General features: G+C 53.7%; 1 pseudogene; it reads right to left on the bottom strand.

Moving 5' to 3' along the window:
- Positions 1-4159: 4159 nt before the first annotated feature.
- Positions 4160-11016, bottom strand: LOC6604112 (annotated as a pseudogene).
- Positions 11017-11844: the final 828 nt, after the last annotated feature.

The raw sequence follows: 11844 nt of genomic DNA, 5'->3' as shown, positions 1-11844 counted from the left end.
CTGAGAGCCAAAAGAGCAGTTTATGTACACTGTGTAGCCCCGATCTGGCTCTACGGTGTGCAGATTTGGGGTATAGCTGCCAAATCGAACTATAAACGGATACAGGTCTTGCAGAATCGCGCCATGAGGCAAATAACGAACTGCCCTTGGTACGTGCGCGGCTCCACCCTACATCGGGACTTGAATCTGCATACAGTAGAGGAGCAGATTGGAAGGCACACCAGCAGATACAGTGACAGGCTAATTAGACACCATAGTATGCTCGCCAGACGATTACTACCTGCCAGGCCTTTGAGGCGGTTGAAGAGATTGGGTTTTGCCAAAACTATTGGCCAACTCTAAGTTTCCCTCCCGATATTATAATATTACTTTTTTTATTATTACCATATACTATACTATATTATATCTCTATAAGTCCTCTTGCATAAAGCAATAGGTTTGGTCTCCTTAATACTATTTACCTGGGTTGTTAAGATACGATATATGCAATGTACGGATTCAACGCTTAATAATAAAAAAAAAAAATTAAAAAAAAAAAAAACTTACCAAATTCAACGCAAACCTCCCAATGGACCAATCGAACCTGTAAATAGAAAATAATTAAATCAGTCTAAACAAAGGTTAAAAATCCAAAAATATAACAACACAAATTACCTAACTGGATTCCTGACACTTGATCACCAAACCTAAAAAACATAAACCTAAAAATAAAATAATATTAAAATCAGCCAGGATTCATAACGCTGACCAAACACACCAGGTCACGCGGACTTCCACTACTCCAGACTAAGCAACCGGCCAGGCGCAGTCTTCCGGGTTCATCGACTACAAAACGATGACACCGCGGAAGCCCACGACAAGCATCCAACGGCAAACCCGCCAGCTCGCCAAAAACACGAAGGGACAGAACCAGGTCAACCCACGATCGCCAGAACGGCGAAGTGCACCCCGACGCGGAAGTGCACTTCTGAACCCGCTGACACAGCGCCCATTGGCGTATAAATAGACGCCGATTGAAACCAGAAAGCAACTTACGCAGAGACCCAGTCCGGAGTACAGACGCTGTACCCGGAACTCACGAGAAGACATCGGCGACGAAGTAAAAAATAAGTGCATTTAAACTACTAATACGTACAATAAAGTGTCAAATTATCGAAGTAAAAACACCCGATTGCGTAAGTTCACTCCAATTAGCCGAGGCACCGACTCCACCCCACTCCACGTCCACATACACCATTCGATACACAACGCTAGCAACGCCCGCCCAAGCCCCGATCCATCTGCTCTACGATAAGCACCCCCGACGTCTCCCTTGAAGTTCCATCCATTTCTACAAATTTCTTGTGGATTGACCCCTGGACGTGACTGAGCTTACCTCAGCCTGAAATAAGTCCATCACAAGTGGCGCCCGAGCAGGGACCTGAGGGAACGTCAGCGAGGGTTTGTGGAATAAAACCCCACGGCCGCTAGAGCAAGAACACAAGAGAACAACCCAAAGAAAACCCCGACCTCGCGCAATATCAACGGCAAGAGTTGCGCAACGAGCAGACGAAAGCGCGACAGAGAAACGCGAATAGTGCCGTCACCCCGAGAAGAAATTCGAAGCGTCAGCCGCGAAGCTCGACACAGTGCCCTAGTGAAGGAAAAGCGCAAGCCCAGCAATACAGCCAACTCGAGCAACAATCGGAGCGATGGAATCCCATACAGAGGAACAGCCCAGTGAGTATTACCCTGGAGAATTCGTCGCCAACCCAGGGGTGAGTACCGGCTGGATACACAAACGTCGCCGAGAGGAGCTGGAGTCCTTCGCGGAGGAATTCGGATTCAGCCGCGAGGGGAACGTGGAAGATTTGCGGAGGAGTTTCGCCGAACTAGTCGCCGGGCCCCTCGAACACGATGCCTGGGTCAGGTTGGCGGAGCTCGAGCGGCAGTACGCCAGATCGCCAGGACGAGCCAGATCGCCCCAGCCCGACACCTCAGCACCAACAGAGAAGCGGAAGACGGACCCCAAACTCAGCCTACAAGTTCCAGGAATCATGGAAGGCAAAGCCAGCACCTCACCGACATCGATAACCGCCGAAGACCTACCGAAGCCCCCGCCCCCGGAGCCAAGGCCTTCGCCCATGAGAAGGATCTTGCGGACAGCAGGAGGAAATGGCCCCACAGACGGCCATTACTACAGTCACGCCGCGCAGATGGCGGAACGGATCCGAAAGTGGGGAATCCAGTTCGACGGGCAGGACAACCCAATGTCGCGGGTTGTGCCGGGTTGTGGAAGAGCGTGCCCTCTCGTACGGGGTAGACATGAACTACGTGCCGCGAGCCATGGCAGAGCTCCTCACCGACCGAGCCAACCGTTGGTTCCGCACCAGCCGACTCCAGAGCGCCTCATGAGCCGATTTCCGCCAGGAATTCCTGGCCTTTTTCCTGCCTCCCCGGTACTTCGAGCAATTGGAAGGCCAGATCAGGGACCACAAACAAGCGCTGGGCGAACCGTTCAAGGACTTCGTCATCGAGCTCCGGTTGCTCATGCACCACGCCGGGTACGACGAAGCCAAGGAGCTTAGCCGGATCTATGACAGCACCCTCCCGGCGTACCAGCTGTACGTGCGAAGGCACGAACTGAGAAGTCTGACGCAATTAACGATGTTGAGAGTTCGAGAGCATCCAGGAACGAAACGTACCAGCGATCCTCATCCCCCCTCGACAACCACCCAGGTACACGCGGCCAACGGCACAACAAAACGAAAGCGGGACGAATCGGGCCCAATTCCGAAAACCTCACTGAAACACCTCGGAACCCGCAAGGAAGCCGCACCAAGCCGGCGCTTCAGTACAGGAAGCGACACATCGAATGATCACCACCCCCATCTCCAACCCGCACGCAGCCTGTCGACGGTGCGGAGAAGCGGGACATGTATCTCGCGACTGCACCAACCCATCGATCCTCTTCTGTTGGGAATGCGGCAAGCGCGGAACGCGCACCGTGGGCTGTTGCCGCCAGGACCCGTCGGGAAACGACTCGCGTCCCCAGCTGACACGGGAACAGCCGGGCACGACGCTTCCTCAGACAACCAACTAAGAAACCCGCTACAAGTACACGACGGCCGGATAGTGGCGAGAGTGACCATCGGAGGACGGCGCACGGACGCCACGGTCGACACCGGGGCGTCCCGAAGTTTCATCAACGCCGACCTCGCCCGCCAGCTCGGCCACGACAACGACCTGCGCGACGCTTGCGTCCCGATACGCCTAGCCGACGGCTCGGCACGCGAGATAACTCAGATCTTGCTAGCGCGCGTCAAACTAGACGAGCAAGAGGTACAGATGCCGCTCTTGGTACTACCCAACATGTTAGAGGCAAGCCATCATAGGGATGGATTTCCTGTGCGCCATCGAAACCACAATACAATGTGGCACCACACGCCTCCATCTTCGAGGCTCCCAACGCCCCCTCCCAAACACGCCGACGATCACCGCCAGCCAAGTACACTCCCACGGACCCCAGAACTTGAGACCCCCGCCGCCAACGAACCCCCCGCCACGACACGAGACACGAGCACAAGGAACGAGGAACACAGAACCCACGGCCACGACGAGGCACACTAGCCCCAGGCCCACTCCGAGAAACCCAAAACCAAGCAAAGCAACGAAGAAAGCGAGCCGGTCTCCCGAGGGCACCGACACGGTTCCACCAACAATGGGAAAGGAACCCAGGACGACCCTCCAGAAGACAACCCGGCCCCAGCAACGACAGCCGCCACGCAGCAGCCAGGCGCTCGAGGTACCACCTCCGACCGCCACCATGTGCAGTCCCAGTCCCAGTCCCAGTCTCAGACATATGTGTGTGTAAGTTACCCGGAAGTTAAGCTGTTGTTTATGTGTCATAATAAATCATGTTCAATGCACACGAAACAATTTCATCTAAGTGGGTAATGGAAAAGACTCCTGTAGTCGTAGTCCACTTCCTTCTGCTGTTCCCTTTGCTGTGATCTATTGTACAGGGAAGTAGTTTTACGTGCAGTAGTATTGGGTGATGATAGGCTACAGAAAGCGATAGAGAGGCTTTGTTAACAGTTAAGTAACTTCTAAGATAGAGAATCGATATTTTTAATTATTGCCAGGTTCTTCTAGTTATTTGTTAATAGTTAATAGTGAACTAAAAAAAGCGTGGACTGGTGCTGCGAGGCTTGAAGTCCAACTCCTTGGACACCAGTTTGGCGTGCGACAGTATCGCTTTCGGCTGACCAACCGAAGAAGATTTGCTGGCACTTTTTGGTGTCTCTGGTAGCTTTGTGTGTTCACTGTCAAGCACCTGGAAGTTTTCGACCAAAATCTTATAGGCGTGCGACTCGCGCATATCGATGCGAATGCTGTGGTCGTTCGACAAGGCTGTGCTGCTGGCGTTGCTCTGCTGGTAAACGGAGGCTACACTGGTGTCGCAGCTGGAGGAGAGCAGGGCAGACTTGGCCTCCAACTGGGAGGCATCGTAGGTGTGCAGATTAGACTGCCAAACTAACAGCTGGCGATCGTTGCCACCAGTGGCAAACTTCTCTCCATCCTGGGAAAAGCCCACAGCATTTACGGCCGCCGTATGGCCAGTCAGTGTATAGATGGGTCTGCCCTCCAGCAGATCCAGAACGCGTATGGTGCAGTCATCGCTTCCGGACAACAGAAAATTTCCGCTGGGATGGAAAGCCACATCATTGACGGGCGCAGAGTGAACCACATACAGCTGAACAGCAGCTGGCTGCCGCCAACATCGAAGATTTTGTTCCGGTTGCATCCCAGGGCCACGGCCACCATGTTGCCCCACGGATGCCAGGCCACCTGCCGTGGGGCGCCCCGCTCTTCGGTGATGGTGCGCGTGCACTCTCCAGTGTTGACGTCGTAGATGCGCAGCGATTTGTCGTCGCTCACGGTGGCAATCATCTTGCCGTTGGGGCTGAATTTGGCGGCACGCACCTAGTTGGTCTGCTGGCTGAACGACGAGAGGAACTGGCGTTTGGCCACGCGCCATATCTTCACGGACTTGTCGTCGGAGGCTGTCAGCATCATCTGGCCGGTCGGGTCAAAGTCGATAGCCGCAAACTCACCGGATACGCCGCGCACCTTAGGTTAGGTTAGGTTCAGGCGGTAGCCTGGGAGAGTGATGAAACCCTCCCAAGCTCACTTGGACCTATAGAAGGTCCGTTGTGGTGCCGCATGGGCGTGTGCCCCTTCCCAGAGCCTAGAAACCGTGGAGAAACAGGCTGTGGCAAATTAAGGGCAGTCCCATCCGGAGGCTTGGATGAATCTGGACAAGGTCCCCGGTTTGATTTCGGACAGGTCCGAAATGTCTGTTAGGAAAGCAGCCCCGAGAAAACGAAGACGACGATTTCCAAGGGCTGGGCAGTGGCAGAAGAAGTGGGGGACCGATTCCTCTTCTTCCTCGTCGCGACAACTCCTGCAGAAGTCGTTATGAGGGATTGACAGTCTAGAGGCATGAGTGCCAATCTGCCAGTGTCCCGTAATGGCTCGAGTAACTGCAGAGCACTGTGCTCTGCTGAGCCTATACAGCTCGGCTGAGCGCTTCTTCGATCGATATGGCCATATCAATCTTGAGATTTTACAGGAAGCTGTTTGCTGCCATCTCCTATTGGCATTTTGCTCAAACAATTCGAGCGTGAGGAGCCTGCACGTAGCCAGAGGCATCGCTACCTGCTCCCTCTCCATAAGGAGAGGAATTGTAGTACCCTGCCTTGCTAGCTCGTCGGCGGCGTCGTTCCCCTCGATGTCCCTATGGCCTGGGACCCATATAAGAAAGAGGTCTAACTGATCTGCGATCTCGTGCAGAGACCTGCGGCAGTCATTTACAGTCGCTGAGTTCGACGATATTGAGCCTAGAGCTTTAATAGCTGCTTGGCTGTCCGAGAAAACGCACACTAAGTGCGTGTCTAGAAATAGTTTGGAGACGATGGAAATGGCCTCCTTGATGGCTACAACCTCCGCTTGGAACACACTGCAGTGGTCCGGGAGCCTGAAGCAATGACTGATGTTCAGCTCGCTGCAGTAGACTCCGCCTCCCACGCGGCCGTCTAACTTTGAGCCATCAGTGTAGAAGTGAACCGCATTTGCGGGTCCTGGTTCGCCCATCTCCCAGTCCTCCCTAAGTGGGATTGATACCTGGAAAGGCGTCGAGAGGTGATCACTAGGGACACAATAATCTGACCTCTCTGGTAATTGCGGGTGTCTCGTCAGGATTCCCGAGTGCCCGACCGCGGACGCTTTCCACAGTCTGGCTTCTCTCATTCTGAGTGCGGAAAGTGTTGCCACTTTCTTTCCCATGAGATCTATGGGGAGGAGGTCCAGCACAGTATCCAGGGCTTCCCCTGGAGTAGTGCGTAGCCCGCCAGTTATGCATAGCTCTGCCATGCGTTGAACTCTGCTGAGTTTGTTGAGGCATGTCCTTTTGTCTAAGGCTGGCCATCATACTACCGCTCCATAGAGCATGATCGGTCGTATGATGGTGGTGTAAAGCCACCGAACTATATAGGGGGTCATTCCCCATCTCAGTCCGATGGCTTTCCTGCAAGTATAGAGGGCTACTGTGCCCTTCTTTACTCTATCCTCTATGCTCAATTTCCAATCGAGCTTTCTATCGAGGATTAGACCAAGATACTTGGCGTTGTTGCTGAAGATTAGCGCTTCCCCACATAGTCTTGGGGGAATCAGTGCCGGGACTTTGTACTTCCTAGTGAAGAGCACCAGTTCCGTTTTAGACGGGTTGACGCCTAACCCGCATTTGTCTGCCCATTTTGACATCTTCATGAGAGTGCTTGTCAGGCACTCACACAGCGCCTGCGGGAATTTACCCGAGAATGCTATAGCAACATCGTCCGCATACGCCACCACGCGGCAGCCACCCCCCTCTATCTCCCGCAGCAGTTCGTTCACTGCCACGTTCCATAGGAGGGGCGAGAGGACTCCGCCCTGCGGGGTGCCTCTACTGACAAATCTGGTGGACGTTGACGTCCCCAGTGATGCCTCAACCGTCCTGCATTGTAGCATCTGATCGATCAGGCTCACCGTCCGGGAGTCAACCCCCAGTTCCGTCAGTGCACCCGTGATGGCGGTCGGTAGGATGTTATTAAAGGCGCCTTCTATGTCCAGGAAGGCTACCAGGGTGTATTCCTTACAGTTGAGGGACGCTTCTATGATCGATGTGATCGTGTGTAGGGCCGTTTCGGTGGATCTTCCTTTCCGATAGGCATGCTGGGAGTCTGAGAATAGACTAGGCGGAATATTTACCGTGAGATGCATCCCCAAAAGCCGTTCCATCGTCTTCAGAAGGAAGGACGATAGACTTATGGGTCTGAAATCTTTGGGGGCAGTGTGCGAGGGCTTGCCTGCCTTGGGGATGAAGACGACTTTGGTATGAAGCCAGGTTTCCGGGATATATCCATGGGAGAAGATTCCCTCATATATCCTTTTGAGCCAATTAGTGCCTTTTTGTCCAGCGTGAATCAGTTGGGCAGGGATGATGCCATCTGGTCCCGCGGATTTGTATGGTTTGAAGCTTTTTATTGCCCAGGAAATGTTCTCCTGGCTTAGCAGGTTCATGATACCACTTGAGGCAACGGAGGGAGCCGCGATGTAGTGTGGTCTGTTTTCATCGCAGCCGGGAAAGTGGGTGTTAAGGAGAAGATTTAGCGACTCATTACTGGACGTTGTCCATGATTGGTCGGCGTTCTTCAGGTAGCCCAGAGTGGGTGTAGTCTTCGAGAGAACTTTGCGCAAGCGCGAGGCTTCCGAGTTATTCTCAATGTCACTACAGAACTTACGCCATGAGGCGCGTTTGGCTTTCCTCAGTTCTTTATTGTAAACTGACAGACTGGCCTTGTAATCGGCCCAGTTCTGCTCAGCGTTTTCGGCCTTAGCTTTATTGAAGAGTCTTCGGGAGGCTTTCCGGAGTTCCCTCAGTTTCGGATTCCACCATTCAGGTTTCTTCCGGCCTCTGCTCTTGCTAGAGGGGCAGGATTTATCGAGCGCCTCATTGCAGGCGTCGGTAAATAGTTTAACAAGATGAGTCGTGGCTTCCCTGGAGATCTCCTCCTCAGGTGGAGTCTCAGGGAGAACACGACAGAGATGGTCTGAGTACCGAGCCCAGTTTGTCCGCCTAAGGTTCCGAAATTGAGCTGGTCTCGGTAGTGAAAAAGAGAATACGGTTTCCACGTACCTGTGGTCCGAGAAGGAGTGCTCTTCCAGGACCCTCCAGGATACGATGTTCCCGTGTAGCTCATGAGAGGCAAGTGTGAGGTCCAGGACCTCCTTGCGGTTTTTAATAATGAAGGTGGGATCACTCCCCCTATTTAAAAGGACCATCTGAGTGGTCAGTAAATAGTTGAAAGGGTACTCACCCCTTTCGTTGGTGTCAGTGCTTCCCCACTGGCAGTGGTGTGCGTTGGCGTCGCACCCTACGATTAGGCCGGTGTCCTTGGCCTCGCAGTCTGTGATTAGCGCCCTGAGCGCCTGTGGAGGGGGGTCTGGTTGGTCGTGACCCATGTACGTGGAGCAGATTCTCAGTGAGCACCCCTGGCCTTCGAGGCTCACTGCTGTTTGGTCTTCATTACTGAAATTTGGGAGCAAAAATAAGTGCAAATCTCTTTTTGCAAGGATGCAGGTGCGAGTTTTACCTGCGGAGTCAGCTACGTATAGCTTATAGTCAGGAGTCCTCAGACCGGAGACCCTGTTTCCGGAGGACTATGTCGGCTCCACCCTTGGCTAGGTGGAGCAGGAGAGCAGCGCATGCTGCCTTACAATGGTGGAGGTTTATCTGCAGGAGTATCAGTGACATTCCTGAGGTCCACCTCCACCATTGTCCTGTCGTGGTCGCTCTCCGAAGAGTCCAACTACTCCGCGACCCCGATGTGTTTGAGATCCCTAGTGAGATCGCTCACGTCTGAGACGTAACCATCTAAGATGTCATCCGACACCACTGATGCCACGTCTGACACCGCAGGCTTGATCTCCATACTAGGGATCTCCGGGGGCTCCAGGTCTGGCTCGACCGTCGGCTGCATGCCTTTGGAGTCGGACTTGTACGGTACTACGACTACTTTCTTGTAGCCGTAGTCCACAGCGCCCTCCGTGTCGTGGAGAAGTCTGACCGACTCCTCGTTCAGGACGAGGATAATTTGGCGCCTCTGCCCGTTGCTCTCCTCTACTTTGGCCACCTTCCAATCGGCTGTGGGAAGGTGGGGGTTGCAGACCTGCAGAATCCGGAGAATCTTATCCGGCTCTGCAGGCTTCGCCGAGACCCACGCTCTGGCCCTCGGCTTGCTGGGGATGTCCTCCCACTTCACGACCTCCAGCTGGGCTCCTGGGTAGACCTCCTTGAGCGACGCTACCGCCTTCGCGTAGAGGGCCGCCGAGCGAGCATCTTGGCAGGCGATGGCTTTCACCCTGCCTTGGTGCCACCCGGCGTCCTCACACTTGGGCGGTGGTCCTCCATTCTCCTCCAACTCCTGGAGGAAACGGTCTTGGAGCTCGTTTTCCACGAGGTGCCACTTGTCCCTAGGGATCTGCCCGTCTTTAGAGCCCCTGTCTAGGACTCCAATCAGGGTTTTTCCCCTCGCCACCTCGGCAAACGAGCGGTTGCTCAATGTCTTTGTCCTCTTGGCCTGTTGGACTTGTGTGGCGGTGTCCTCCGCCGAGCGTTGCCGCTTGCTTGGGGCCTTGGCTGTGGCCTTGCCAGCTTTGGCTGGCTGGTAGTCGGGCAGGACTGTCTTGGCCCATCGCCGCGATTCGATTCCCTGGGCAGACGCCAGGAACACCGGGTCGTCGTTGCCCAGGATGAAGGCCGCACGTCTTTTGTCCTGAAACTTGGGCCTATCTTTCGAGGCAGAGGCGCCGCCTGCCGGGGTTGTCAAGGGGTTCCCGGTCCCAAGGGGTCCGCCAGCCGCGATAGCGCTCTGCATGGTCGCCCCCCCGGTAACCGGGTCGCCCTTGGGGCCCCCCGACGTGGATTGGCCCGATTGGCTTTTCGGTCCTCTCCTCACAGCGCCTGCTGCCTCGAGACGGTGGACCGACTTAGTCTCCTTCCCCGTCTTTTTGGGCACTGGTTTCCCAGATGCGTTTGTAGAGGGATGGTCTTTTCCCTCCGGCACTTTAGGAGGAGTGCCGTGCTCCTTTGCGGTGTTTTTTGTGTTTATGTTTAAATTTGGCATATTTGGTCCCACGAGTAGGCGGGAAGGGGTTAGTCGCCCGAGGCATAGCCCGCGTGCCCCGGGAAGCCTTATTAAAACTGGAGGTCGGCAGGTATCCAGAGTCCGCATATAAGCGACCGAGCACCCCCTCGGCCATGCATCCCTCGGCATATGACAGTGTCACCTTGGATTGGGGTTATTTCACTGAGAGTTTTCTTCTCTCCGCCCGACTACAATTAGCCAGCATCCTGGCAGAGACGTGACCGTACCAGGACCTGTTTCCAGCCGCCCTCACGGGGAGAGTATAGTCGCACTTCCGCCGGTGTGTACAGTTACGGCGGGTGCCGGTTCGCTCGTGCCCACCTGTATCCTATGACGCGGAGCACAGTCGCCTTGGATCCCGGGCAAGCCATGAACCCGAGGCGCCCGTGCCCCTTTCCGAGTCTACAGTTGTGACGAGCCGACCCGACATCCGTTTATCCCCCTATAGCACCCGACGGCTGACGGCCCCCCGCCGCGCACCTTGGGCTCCCAGATCTTCACAGAGCGGTCGTGGCCGGCGGAGGCCACCAGATTGCCCTTTGGCGACCACGCCACTCCATACACAGCCGATGAATGCGATCCGAAGCGAATGCAGCGTGACGCCTGTTTCAGGTTCCATAATATCACAGAGCCGTCCAACGATGACGTCGCGATCTGAGACCCTTCGGGGCTGAAGCGGAGCTGGGTGATGCTGCCCGAGTGGCCAGTGAAGTGGCGGTCGAGGGCCGGATCTCTGAACAGTCCCTGCATGTTTGCGTTTAATAGGTTTCTTTTTCGAATCGTTTATTTGCTTTTTTAACAAATTATTTTGAAATTTTTGCCGCTTTGTTTGAAGGAAAATGCCGTAAGCATTATTGTGAAGTATTAGACGAATTTCAAACATAAAATAACATTTTTTAAAGATTCTCGAGAACTTGCGGAGCATTCACAGCATCCCATATATTATCTCATCGCTGTGACAACCCCAACAGCATCTGCGAATTGGTTAATGTATTCACATAAACGCACCCGCAAATCCCAGTTGACTTTTTTTATAAACGCTTCTAAATGCAAATAAAAGAAGTCACTTAAAAAATTATTCAGCCGCCGACTGGGGACCAACGAAAGCCCAGAGCCGCCACAACGAGAAATAAATGTGTTAATGTTCGCCCGGAAACGCTTTTCGAATTCATGTCAGTTTCAGTTTCAGTTTCAGTTTCATGAGGTAACAGAAATTCACAAATTCGCTGTGGTTTCTGCATGGGGGTGGTGTGTGGAGGGGCACGCGTGTCGCTCACAGAGATTTACTGGGAACAGGACCCATGGGGGAAAGGTAGTCAGTGCCCCAGTCTCCCGCTGACACTCTGCCACAAATGGCAGCTACGTGGCTCTAGAAACAACAGAGGTATACGTAATCGTACACATATTACTTTTAAATATTGCATTAAAGGTAAATACTTTAAGAAATTCGTAAAAATGTATGCAAATATTTAATCTAGAAGCATGGACAGCTGTCATAGCGATGTTGACTTTAGCTACACTCAAGTTCAAGGCTTGCAAAGCAGATATAAATACTTCGAACGCGTAAAGCCATTCCACCAGTTCGATTTAACACTCGCATAATGTTATCGCGTCT

The sequence above is a fragment of the Drosophila persimilis genome, unplaced genomic scaffold (genome assembly GCF_003286085.1).
Source record: "Drosophila persimilis strain 14011-0111.01,24,50 unplaced genomic scaffold, DperRS2 tig00001985-arrow-arrow-pilon, whole genome shotgun sequence".
In the NCBI taxonomy this organism is placed as follows: domain Eukaryota; kingdom Metazoa; phylum Arthropoda; class Insecta; order Diptera; family Drosophilidae; genus Drosophila; species Drosophila persimilis.
Note: the sequence above shows the minus strand (reverse complement) of the source record. Positions and strands in the feature narration are given on the sequence as shown.